The sequence below is a fragment of the Corvus hawaiiensis genome, chromosome 4, assembly GCF_020740725.1.
Source record: "Corvus hawaiiensis isolate bCorHaw1 chromosome 4, bCorHaw1.pri.cur, whole genome shotgun sequence".
Lineage (NCBI taxonomy): Eukaryota > Metazoa > Chordata > Aves > Passeriformes > Corvidae > Corvus > Corvus hawaiiensis.
In genome coordinates, this window is record NC_063216.1 from 52,714,700 (window position 1) to 52,726,729 (window position 12,030).

The window sequence follows — 12,030 nt, forward strand, 5'->3', positions numbered from 1 at the left end:
CATCCTTGGCCCTATGCTCTTCATCATCTTCATAAAAGACTTGGACACAGGATTGGAAGGGACACAGGGCAAGTTTGCAGATGATACAAAAGTGGGAGGAGCTGTTATCTTTCTCAAAGGCAGGGAGGCCCTGCAGAGACCTCAACAAATTAAAGAACAGGGCAACCATCAACCATATGAAGTTCAACAAGGGAAAGGGCCGGATTCTGCACCTGGGATGGGGCAACCCTGGATGCACGGACAGACTGGGGAACCGGAAGCTGAAGAGCAGAGCTGTGGAAAGGGACCAGGGGGTCCTGGCCAGTGGCAAGTCGAACATGAGTCAGCAGTGCCCTGGCATCCAGGAGGGCCAGGCTTGTCCTGGGGTGCATCAGGCACAGCATTGCCAGCCAAGCAAGGGAGGGGATTGTCCCGCTCTGCTCTGTGCAGGACAGAGGGCAGCCTCACCTCGAGTGCTGGGGGCAGTTTTGGGTGCCTTAATACAAGAAAGATATAAAGCTATTAGGGAGTGTCCAAAGGAGGGCCACAAGGAAGGTGAAGGGCCTTGAGGGGAAGCCGTGTGAGTGGCTGAGGGCACTTGGTCTGTTCAGGCTGGAGAAGAGGAGACTGAGGGGAGACCTCACTGCAGTTCCAACTTCCTCGAAGGTTAAGTGGGCAGGAGGCAGGTACCAATCTTTACACTCTTTTTCTGTCACTGGTCACTTTCCCTGACCACTGACAAGACCCAAGGAAATAGCATGAAGCTACAGTCATACTATTCCATTTCTGATCCATGTTCATCTAACCCAGAAAAGCCTTTTACTCCACTTGCCACTTACTTTTCACCCAGATTCTTTGCTCTTAGGCTGCATTTATGACACACCTAATTCATTGTCCTTAGCACTTGTTTTTGTCTTGCTGCTTCAAATGTCAGTTCTGAGCTATTTCCCAAGAAAGTTCATTTCTAGCCATAATCTGTGCAGATTCGAGTCAATCTCTGGACTGCTAATCTCAGGATTTATTTTAGCTTTGGTAGCACTCATACAGCTGACATAATACAACAGAAGAATATAAATGATGTCACAGAAATTTGCAGTACGTAACATCTTTCAGTAACCCTAACTTAAAAAAAACATAGCACTAACAAAAATCCCACAATTAGCAGTAATTAACAGATCTGGAATAATTTACACAGATATGACTAAATACAGTTGCTTCCCAGGTTTTTATGTCCTGCCTCTCTCTAGCTACCTTTAAGCATAAAGTCATCCTTTCTTGTAGGACTGCTATTTCACATCAACAACAAATATTTTAATCTGAAATAATATCTAACAAAGCAAGGAGAAGGGGAGATTTAAAGGTTAGTCTAAATATTTTCTCTAGCTCATATTCGCATTCATTACTGCAGACCAAATGCATATACAGTTGAAATGTACTGCAGGACAGCATTGAATAGGATATTGTCAAATCAATGTTTCACTGAACTTTCTGACAGATTAATATTAGTGTCTTTTTGGTTTACAACATTTAAACTACAACATAAAACTACAGGATAGAAAATACTCTTTTTGGAAACCGCAACTTAAAAGATTTTCATTTTCTTCTTCATATATATATTCAGTTTTAAATAGTCTTATTAGTTGTCTTTTCTATGCAGTTTTAATCAGGAAATATACAGCAAAACCTACATGAGAAAGCTATTTCACAGATGACAAAATTCTCTGAAGTAACAGTTATGGAAACAACTTATTGTATGCAAAGTAAAACAAATCTGTCTTCAGGGAGGACTGTCAGAATACACAGTAACTTACAGACTAGATAACGGATGAGTCTCACATATTGACACTTTGTTGCAACCACGCAAATCACTCACTATGCTTATCTAGAAATTGGCTAGTTCTCCATCAATGAGGACTTCTTATCTCATCTGGTGTTTTCTAAATTTGTTGTGGATTCTTCAAATAAGAAGATACATCTTCCATTCAATGAAAAGCAAAAATAATCTAAGTGGCATTTTTTTTTAACAGTTTTGTAAAATAAATATGCTTCAATTATATATGAAACTTCAAAATTAGTCAATACATCTGTCTTTCCTACTACCACTTACCTAAAGAGTTCTTCTCTAGACAGCTCATCTTATGTACAAGAACTGACAAAAGCAGTTGCATAAGCAAATGGCCTCATTATGGCCAAAACTGTAGCCCCACACATAAAGAAAGCGTCAATGAGTAAGGAGAGCTCAGGCTGATCAGAGTACGAAAGCAGTTCTCTGCCTATGAAGTTATCAGAAAACTCTCCAGAGACTTCATAAAGGTGGAAAAACTCTTCTCATGATTACAACAAGCATGACCTAACAAATCAAACACCCACCGAGATATGCAGTTTTTCACTGAATAAAAAAAAGTGAAAGGAATTTGCTCACTGTAATAAACAGTAAATTCTTATTATGTAAAAATAAATAAATAAATAAATAAAAAGACTTGCCATTTTGCAAAATAGACTGATTTAAGTTATGTGTAAATTACACATTCCTCTTTCACAGTGTCTCACTACAGGTAATAATACCAATTTAAATAAGCCAGTGCCTTACTCAACAATAGTTCAAGCAGCACAGATTTCAAAGGGTGGAGAAATATTCAATTTTAATACAATCACAATCTTTTCTCCAACAAAAGCTTGTTCTTTCAGTGATTTTACTGAAGCAATTCTCAAGTTATTCTATGAGGCAAATTCTTTCAAGTTTTGTATCTCTTTTTCAGCCCAGGGATTAAATTCATTCTAAATTAAAACCTCTTTACATCTTTTTATGCCAGTCTGCATTATATATTTCCATTAGTACAGTAAGAAAAAAATGCATGAATACTTGTTTTTTAAGATCGTCTTCCTGTTATGGAAACTACACTTTCCCTCAATTTTTCTTACATATTAAAAATCTTCAAGTTTTTAAAATAACATGAATAAATGGATTGCTTCAGCTGTAATATGTATCAAATCCAAAAAAGACTGAACAGCATAATATAAACTACTCCCCAGTTTTCAATTTCTTAAAAATTCTTCAGTTGCTCATAGAGATTTTTCTAAACTTAAAAGAAAATGAACAAACAAACAAAATAAAAAAAACCAGACAAAACTAACAACACAAAACAAAACAAGACATGAAAAGCAAAATAAACTCATTTATGTTTCCTGTCAATTTGAATGATTTGTTTTCCTTAGTTTCTGTCCTGGCACATAAAAAACTTCGAGATCTGCATGGCCTACTTTCACTGCCATTTCAGGAAGGATTCATGTCGTCTGCTTTGGAGGTGTCTGTATCTCAGCTAGTTCCCTTATGTTCTGTGGTGAATAGAGAGAAACTGGTCACTTTTAGTACCCAATTTATGTAACTTATTTTAGATGTCTGTTTCAAAATGAGATGGTTTACTCACCTGGGAATGCCCATTTATCTCCACTGACTGCAAGGGAGAGAAGTCTGAAAAACGAACTTAAATTTAGACACCTTCATTTGGCCAGATGAAACCCAGGCTTATAGTCCTTCCAGATACAATCTCTATTTCACATGCCCAATGGGCCTTTTGCTTTTAAATCCTGTATAATAGAACCTTGTTTCCTGACAAAGTTCCACTGTTCTACTCCCTGAGCCAGTCACTAGTAATTTGCTTGTAAACTCTGTAAAAGACAGCATTATTCCAACAGTGACATGGTTTGTTTTCTCTTGTCTGTATGTTTTTGATTCTGCTATTACAGCATCATATAGCTGAACTTCCACTAAAATTTGGGCAGATCTAGAGCTAGCCATTTTCTCTCATTTTTTCAGCTTCCTAAATTTGTATGGAAGTTGGTATACTATTGATTTCATGCCCTCGTTTGGGGTTTTTTTTTAAAGTGCCCCTTTTTAAAGGGCAACCCATTATATTTTATTTCCTTTTAAATTGATTTCATTCTCTGAGCTATACTGCACTTAGGATAATTTCAGTATCTTCAACTGTAAGAATGTCATCCTAAACCACATTCTCTTCTATACTTCACAGCTTTCTTACAGCTCTTCAACTTAAAAACTTTCTTGCAATCTTCTTGATGTTAAATGTCAACAGCTTGGTTTTAGATGAGGTCATTCTCTCCTATGTAGGTGCCGTTTATTTGGAAAGTCCTTCACATAATGTTTCTTCCACAAAATGTTAAAAACCTTTACATATGAGCCTCTGAGTTTAAAACATTGGGTTTATGAGCAGAGCTAATAGCCAAAAGCAATAGCTTTGGATTTATTTCCATATTTCTAACCTATTTTGGGTTTTGGACAGGTTTATTTTGGACTCATTTACACTAACATAATTATTTAATTCCCAGAGTGGCATTTGCTAATCCTTTTGCAGGACACAGATTATCTACTATCCTTCAAAGGACTGACAGACTGTCACTAACAAGCATTCTAAACAAGTAGAAATAAATAACTGATATAGCTAAATCTCAGGAATCCAAGATGAGGTTGTTCAAGTACACCACAGCTCTCATTTTCTTAACAACTCTTCAAAAACACTGGAGTCAAAAAACAGTTTTAAAACAAACACACATTTAACTCAAGCCCTAGGAACAGAACAGAAAGGTTTTTCTTGCTTGATTCCCAATAGAAACACTACAGCCACTTATTGTTTAAAGTATTAATTCTTCAGAGACACATTAAAGACTCCATCAATATGTAAACCACTTCACTGTATCATTTGTAGCTTTGCTTGACATTTAGTTTCATACACAAAAACCAAGGGACAAAATTGTTCTTCATGCGTGTTGATATTCTAAATTTGAGGTACATCAGAAATAAACTTGGCATTGTTCCAGTTTATTTCAATCTGGTCACACTAGGGAAAATATGCTTAGGTTTTAGCCTCACAATAATTCTCACAAGAATCAAAGCTATCTCTCCAAATGAATTGTTAGCAACAAAATTCACTATCCACTATCCAAGGTCAAAAAATATTGCTGACCGTATATGAAAACATTTTAAGGAAGCTCATGAACAAAGACAGTAACCTTGATATTTTTCATTTACATGCTTTGATAAATCCCTTTTGGAAGATCAGGCACTTAGTATTTACAATTAATGATGATCTGCACAGATATAATAAGCAAACTGCATTGATTTCAGCCAAGTTCTATGGAGTAAATGATCTGATAGCTTTTTTCCACACTTATCGCATTATATTCCAAGCTTAATTTATCTACATTAATTCTGGTGCTACCTTTCTTGACTATAAAGTGACATGTGCAAGGAAGGGACTACATTCTTTTCTTCCTGAGTAAGTTCCTTTCACGAAGTTTACTACAGACAACCCTCAGATTTCCTGGAAAGAAATATCAGCTTCCCTGTAGAGACACTCCACAGTACAGATCCAGAAAGTACATAATCCTTGCACACAAAAGTAAGCCTGATAGAATGACTGTGTTACCTATTCACACCACTATAGTTTCAGCAGCTTTACCATCATTACCAATCTCTAATATTTTGATTTATATATACAACTTTCCAGGTTTATTCCAACCTGAGGTTAGATAGACCTTGGTTATTTATACAGTGATAGCTCATCTGTCATACACAATTTTGAAACAAGATAATTAAAGCCCATAAGCAAGGGTGCTGGGTATGCTGGGATTCCAGGTGGACTTTGAGAGCTGTCTCAAACTTGTCTCTTTTGTAACCTAGGATTTCCAACCCCCCCACCCCCCACCCCCCCTCATATCTCAGTACCACTTGTGCAAGATCACAGTGCTTCCCTGCCTGAAAAAGGTGTTTGGAAAACAGTCACAAATTTTAAACGTATTTTACTTTAATGACATTGGCTATATATGCATTTAGATGGAAAACAAGGTGAAAGAGGCACATCCAAAATCAACCATGTTTGCAGACAGATAACTATGGAAATGATGAGACAGAAAAAGAGGATGTGAGCTCTACTACATCCATTAACCAAACCCTTGCTAAATTATAGGTATCAAAATAAAGCTGGCATTGGAAGCTGTAACTGCCCACTTATCCACTGGCAGTCATGAAAAAAGAGTATATGCAGTACTTCCCATTCTGCAATTCCTTCTTGAAAAATTAATGAAGGCGATTTTGCTTCCAAATCTTTCAAAAGCTCACAGTATATACAAAAGTATTCAAGGACCATCACGCTGTCTTTTTATTTTCCAAGGAACAGACACTTGCATGTGGCTATACAGTCCTGTTAAATACCTTTTAAAAAGTAAACTTATGGTCCCAGCACTACTGAGAAGGCAGTACATTCAAAAGGCAGTAAAGCTCACATTCATCTAAGTAATGCAACTGTACAGTGAGCAAAAAATGTAAAATACTTTTGCTGGAGAACAATCTCTCTTCTAATTTAATACTGAAAAATCTGAAAACCTGAAGACTATGCAGTGTTACATTAACTGATGCCACTTGATCTCAAAAATAACTCGTAACTTGTTATGATTACTGGTTATGATTTGGTCATGCATTTTAAGTTCATCTTCAATACTTAATTTAGACTTTGTGAGTTAATACATGATGTTCTATTCTCTAGTTTTCTAGAGAATTTCTTTACATCTCTTCATAATTTAGTTACTTCATATGCTGTGGAAAATTCAACAGGATGGAAAAACCATTATGAATATTTCCAGGCTACGGTGCAATGTGCCTAATGAGAAACTTAAATTTCATTTTCTCAAAAACCAACATATGTAGTACTAGAAGTCCTTGTCAGTCTTTAACTATAATTGTATTCTGCTCACTTCTAAGAGTGTCTAATTAGTTGTTACTCACACTGACAGAACACATACCCTCTCCTTCAGAACCAAATATGACACAGCAAAATATTTTTGGCATCTGTTGTTAACTATGTATTTTTGAATATTCCAGGAACACAGCCATCAGAGACCAAGAGATTCTGGTGTCATTTGAAATTGTCTGGCAAGATGGAAAAGTTTAGAATGAATCTTTTTATTGCCTCACATCAAGATCAACAGATAAAAATCTACAGCAATGTTGAGCTCAGACTATTGACAAGTAGAAATAGGATTTCTACCTATTATTTCTTTTCTTTGGATAGCAAATAGAGTAATGAAAGAATTAGCATGAATGTTTACGTCTGGCATATAGCAGAGCTTAGTAATTTGTAGAGTGCAGGAAAGTGAAAATTGGCTGATGGGTTTAATTTGGACTTGTTTTTACACTTAAAGTAAATTTAGCTAAATTGTTTGGATACAAAAATCTAAATGTTTCATTTTCCAAGCATTTAGTTTTTCAGAACCTCTTCCAGAAACAGTCACACATAGTATCATTTCCTTAAAAGATGCAATTCTAATGAATAAACTATTCATCTGTTAGTAAATTTTGTTTTGAAGCAATATGATTTACAGCCCAAGACTGTGAAGTTTGGAAAAACTTTGATATGTGACAGAAGCTAAGTTTAGTATAAAAGGTGGCCAAGAAATTCTTTGCTATGATATGTAAATCATACTACTGCACTTACAGTAGTGTTGCCAGTACTGTCCAGTCTCACAGAATACCAGTGTCATTGTTGGAGCAATTCCAGAGAAGGGCTACAAAGACAACCAGATGGCTGGAGCACCTCTCCTATGAAGACAGGCTGAGGGGTTGTTCAGCCTGGAGAAGAGAAGACTTTGGGGAGATCTCATGCCTTCCAGTACCTGGAGGGGGCCTACAGACAAGCTAGAGAGAAATTTTTATGAGGGCATGTAAATTTTTACGAGGACTGGACAAGGGTTAATGGCTTTAAACAGAAAGATCAGAGCAGATATGAGGAAGAAGTCTTTGATGGTGAGGATAGTGAGACACTGGAACAAGTTGCCCAGGAAAGTTGTGAATGCCTGTAAGTTTCAAGGCCAGGCTGGATGGGGTTTTGAGCAGCCTGGTCTAGTGAAAGGTGTCCCTGCCCATGGCAGGGGGATTGGAACTAGAAGTTCTTTAAGGTGCCTTAAAATCCAAACCATTCTATGATTCTATGTACACTTGGATCTTTCATACAACTTTATCAGGCACAAGAGAGGTAACAATCTTTGTAAAACACACAGTCCTTGCAGCTTTTGTGGTCAAAAAAAACTGTCTTACTCCTAAAATTTTCCCTTAATTTTCAACAGATTTCTACCAAAATCCTGTGACAGGCATTTACAATAAATTTTCACTTCCTTTAGACTGCCTGATTCGTACAATTTGCTAACAGCCTAAGCCCAAAGTATTCCTGGCAGATCTCACTCCCTTCACACTGCTTGACTAGCACAAAAAAGGTATCTGGAGATCCAGTTTTCCTATATGCTTACGCAAAACTGTACGAAGAATGGAAATATCATTCATGCTGATATGCTTCTGGCCACTGGTCTAACCCAATGTGAGCACTTTAATGTTTTACCATATCATTTTGAATATAGTACCTAAAGCCACAGACATTCATCAATATGTAGGATATGGATATATACATATATATGGATATATACAATCTTACATCCTCTGACTTCTACTTTGTTATTTTCTTGTGAATTCATACCACTTGCTTTGCTTTTTGTCTGCTATTTAACATCTCATTTTCAAAGATTTGTATGTCATAATCTCATGCTTTCATTACCATGTGATAGCTGTCAACTGAAACCCATAATTTTAGATACAGAGACAGGATTCCTTTTTTCTGCCATGTACACCACCTTAAATTCAACTATGATTTTCATTCTATTTACCATACACTCAATTCAGTAAAGTCCCCTGGCAAATTTTCATTGTTGGTGCTACCTTACCTACCCAGAGTAAGTTAGTAAGTCAACACCAAATTGACACATATCAGTGCTTACTGGGTTTTTTCCATATTATTTATGAATATATTGAAAAGCCTATGTTCAATAAAGATATTGCAAACTTCACGGGAAACCATTCTTCACTGATCAAAGCATCACACATTTTAATCAAGTATTTATCCTTGCAAACTTAAACACAATAAATATTTTGCTTTATAACCTCCAGTAAAGTACCAGAGTTAGCATCCTTTATAAATTTGGGCCACATGTATTTATTAACAGGATTCACATAGCAACCAATTCTCTCAAAGCAGCACCAGATATCCAAAACTAAAAATTTCCTTTTACAACAGCCATGTTTGCTTGTCCAAAAGCATATGATATTTACTCATTCATTCATTAATTCTATTATCCACTCAATAATCAATAATGAAAAGGAAAAATCACGACTTCAAGTGCATTCAGATGGTAGTAGGAAGAGTTTTTGTTTTGCAATGATCAATTACACAAAATGATGGAGGAGATTCAATGTTTTCCTTAAAATAACAGAAACACCACAGTTATATCAAAAAGTGCTTTATTTTCACACACAATTTCTTCAGTCTGTATTTCTGTCTAAAGATTGTATTAGACACTTTTAACAACCGCATAAATGGTCTGCATTAATGAACAGGTATTTCAGTCATTTATAGGACTGCTAATATTTTAACCTATGAAATCATTATGTAAATTAACTTCCACCACAGCCATTCAACTTCAAACAGCTGCACAAACCAGGATTTTTCCTTTTCTAAAGAAATCTGCATACTATTGTGTTTTGTATCACAATTATACAGCACCTGTATTGTCCTTTCCTGGAACAAAAGAGACCTTGAAGCCATGGTCCATATTTTAGGTGCTTGCTGTGATGCTCACCTTACCATCTGTTCACATTAATCTCTCAAATGAATCTGCTCAAAAGCATGCCAAATATAATCAGATTTATGGTAAAAAATATTTGTAATTAGAGGCAGAAAGGAGCACTTGATCACTAGAAGTAGTGAAGTTCTATGTACATCTTTAGTCAGTCACCTTTAAGCTTGCATTACCATAATTGACAGTTTTTCTTCTTTTGAAAACACCCACTTGACAAAGTGGACAAGATAATCTGGCTACTGTATTAGCTCTGTAGCTTTTATGACCAAGTGATTCTACACAGAAAGAGCATGACTTGGCCTCTCCATTTCCTTCTCCTTCTTATCACCCACTACAGCAGACTAGCAAAACAACCTACATCTTCGGAAAGAACATAAAAATGCTATTACTTAATGAATACTGTTGAAAACAACATAGGGTGTGTCACAGATTCTCAATACCAAAAGGATCATAGAATCATAGAATAGTTTGAGTTGGAAGGGACCTAAAGGTCTTCTAGTCCAATCCCCCTGCAATGAGTAGGGACATCTTCAGCCAGATCAGTTGCTCAAAGCCCCACCCAAACTGACCTTGAATGTTTCCAGGATGAGGCATTTATCACCTCTCTGGGCAACCTGTGCAAGTGTTTCATCAGACTCATTGTAAAAAAACAGCCTTCTTATATCTAATCTAAATCAACCCTCCTCGAGTTAAAAAACTGTTACACCTTGCCCTATTGTAACACGCCCTGCTAAAAAGTTTGTTCTCATTTTTTAAAATCCCCTTTAGGGGGATTGAAAGGCTGCAATAAGGTCTCCCTGGAGCCTCCTTCAAGCTGAGTGATCCCAGCTCTTTCAGACTGTCTTCATAGGAGAGGTGCTCCAGCCATCTGATCATCTTTGTGGCCCTCCTCAGGACTCACTCCAACAATTACATGTCCATCTTACACTGGGTGCACCAGAGCTGGATGCAGCACTTCCAGCACTTCAGGTGAGGTCTCACCAAAGCAGAATAGAGGGACAAAATCACCTCCCTCAACCTGCTGGTCATGCTTCTTCTGATGCCAACCAGGAATGAAGACTGAACAAGACAAATGAATTTGAGCAGCAGGAAAGAGAGGAAGCCAGAGAAAAATAGGGCTATTTCCAGTCCTTTAGAAGCTACAGCTTCTCTTGTATCCTGAACCCCTTTAAATTAGCCTTCTTAGCTCTCTCTCTCCCATCCAAAATGCACTCCATAATGATTATGAAACTGAAATTTCTTTCTCTCAAAAGTCTTGACTCACTTCTAATTATATAAATTCAGAGGTTATAAAATTGTGGTTACAGATGATAAAACTAGCAGAAATAGAAAATTTAATATAGAGAAGTTGGAAGATAAGCAGGAACCAAAAAGCTCTGTAAAAGAAGGTTCATTCTTCATGTAACAGTTACCAAAGTTTTAGTCTACTATCTGTTAAGAAAAAACCCAGCAAACTGGCAAAGTACTTTTTCATTGAAGACTAAGACATATGGTAGAAAAATATGACTAAGCAGAGACCCATATAAGGGCACAAACATGTGTTAAACATCAGCTATATTTGGCACAGCCATAGATCTCAGCACCTTGCACCTAGCCAGGTGGATGAACACAAGCAGGTGCAGATTAGAAAGCAGGACTACATAATACCAAAGTCACATTTAGAGATCATACAAATACTAATAGGTATCAGTATCTCTGACATCAGATGAAAAAATGGGTTTCTCTGTGTTAGACTCAGGCCCAGAGAAAAGCCAAAGCACAGAGATTGAATTAAAACCTTTGGATAAGCTGAGATACATGAAGTCACACCAAAGTGTGACTATATATAGAAATATAGATTTTTAACTTTTTGTAGAAATATAATTAAGTGCCTTGAACATTGAAAAGCTGCAGCAAAGAGACCTTAAAACACAGTTCTTGCTGCAGCAGTGTTACCTTTTTACAGAATTCTTTTACTTTAGACAAAATATAGATTAGAACTATACTGCTCACATTTTTTAGATAGAGTGTTCACAATAAGAACTGATAGAAACTGTATATGCAGATCTGTGTAATACCTATGTAATACTTGTGTAAGACTTACAACTGTTAGAATTAAACCAGGATAGGTTAAGAAAAGGAAAACTAGAATTGTGTGTTAATCTTACTGGTAAATTAACAAATATAATCCACACTTCTGTAAGAAAAGAATTAGAAAATAGAAGAAACTAGAATTAGAAGAAGCACCTGTTTTCTGCCTGCTGTTTGCTGTTGCTGCTTGGCCTTACCCTTGAACTCTGCCTTCAAGAAAGCTACGAGACTATGAAATAAAAAACGTAGCAGAACAGCAGCCTCCTCTGCTCTCTTACCCCAGTT

General features: G+C 36.6%; 1 protein-coding gene across 4 annotated transcripts in view; it reads right to left on the bottom strand.

Moving 5' to 3' along the window:
* IMMP2L (inner mitochondrial membrane peptidase subunit 2) overlaps positions 1-12,030 on the bottom strand; it is a 426,547-nt gene that overhangs the window by 303,113 nt on the left and 111,404 nt on the right. The gene's annotated exons all lie outside the window — the stretch shown is intronic.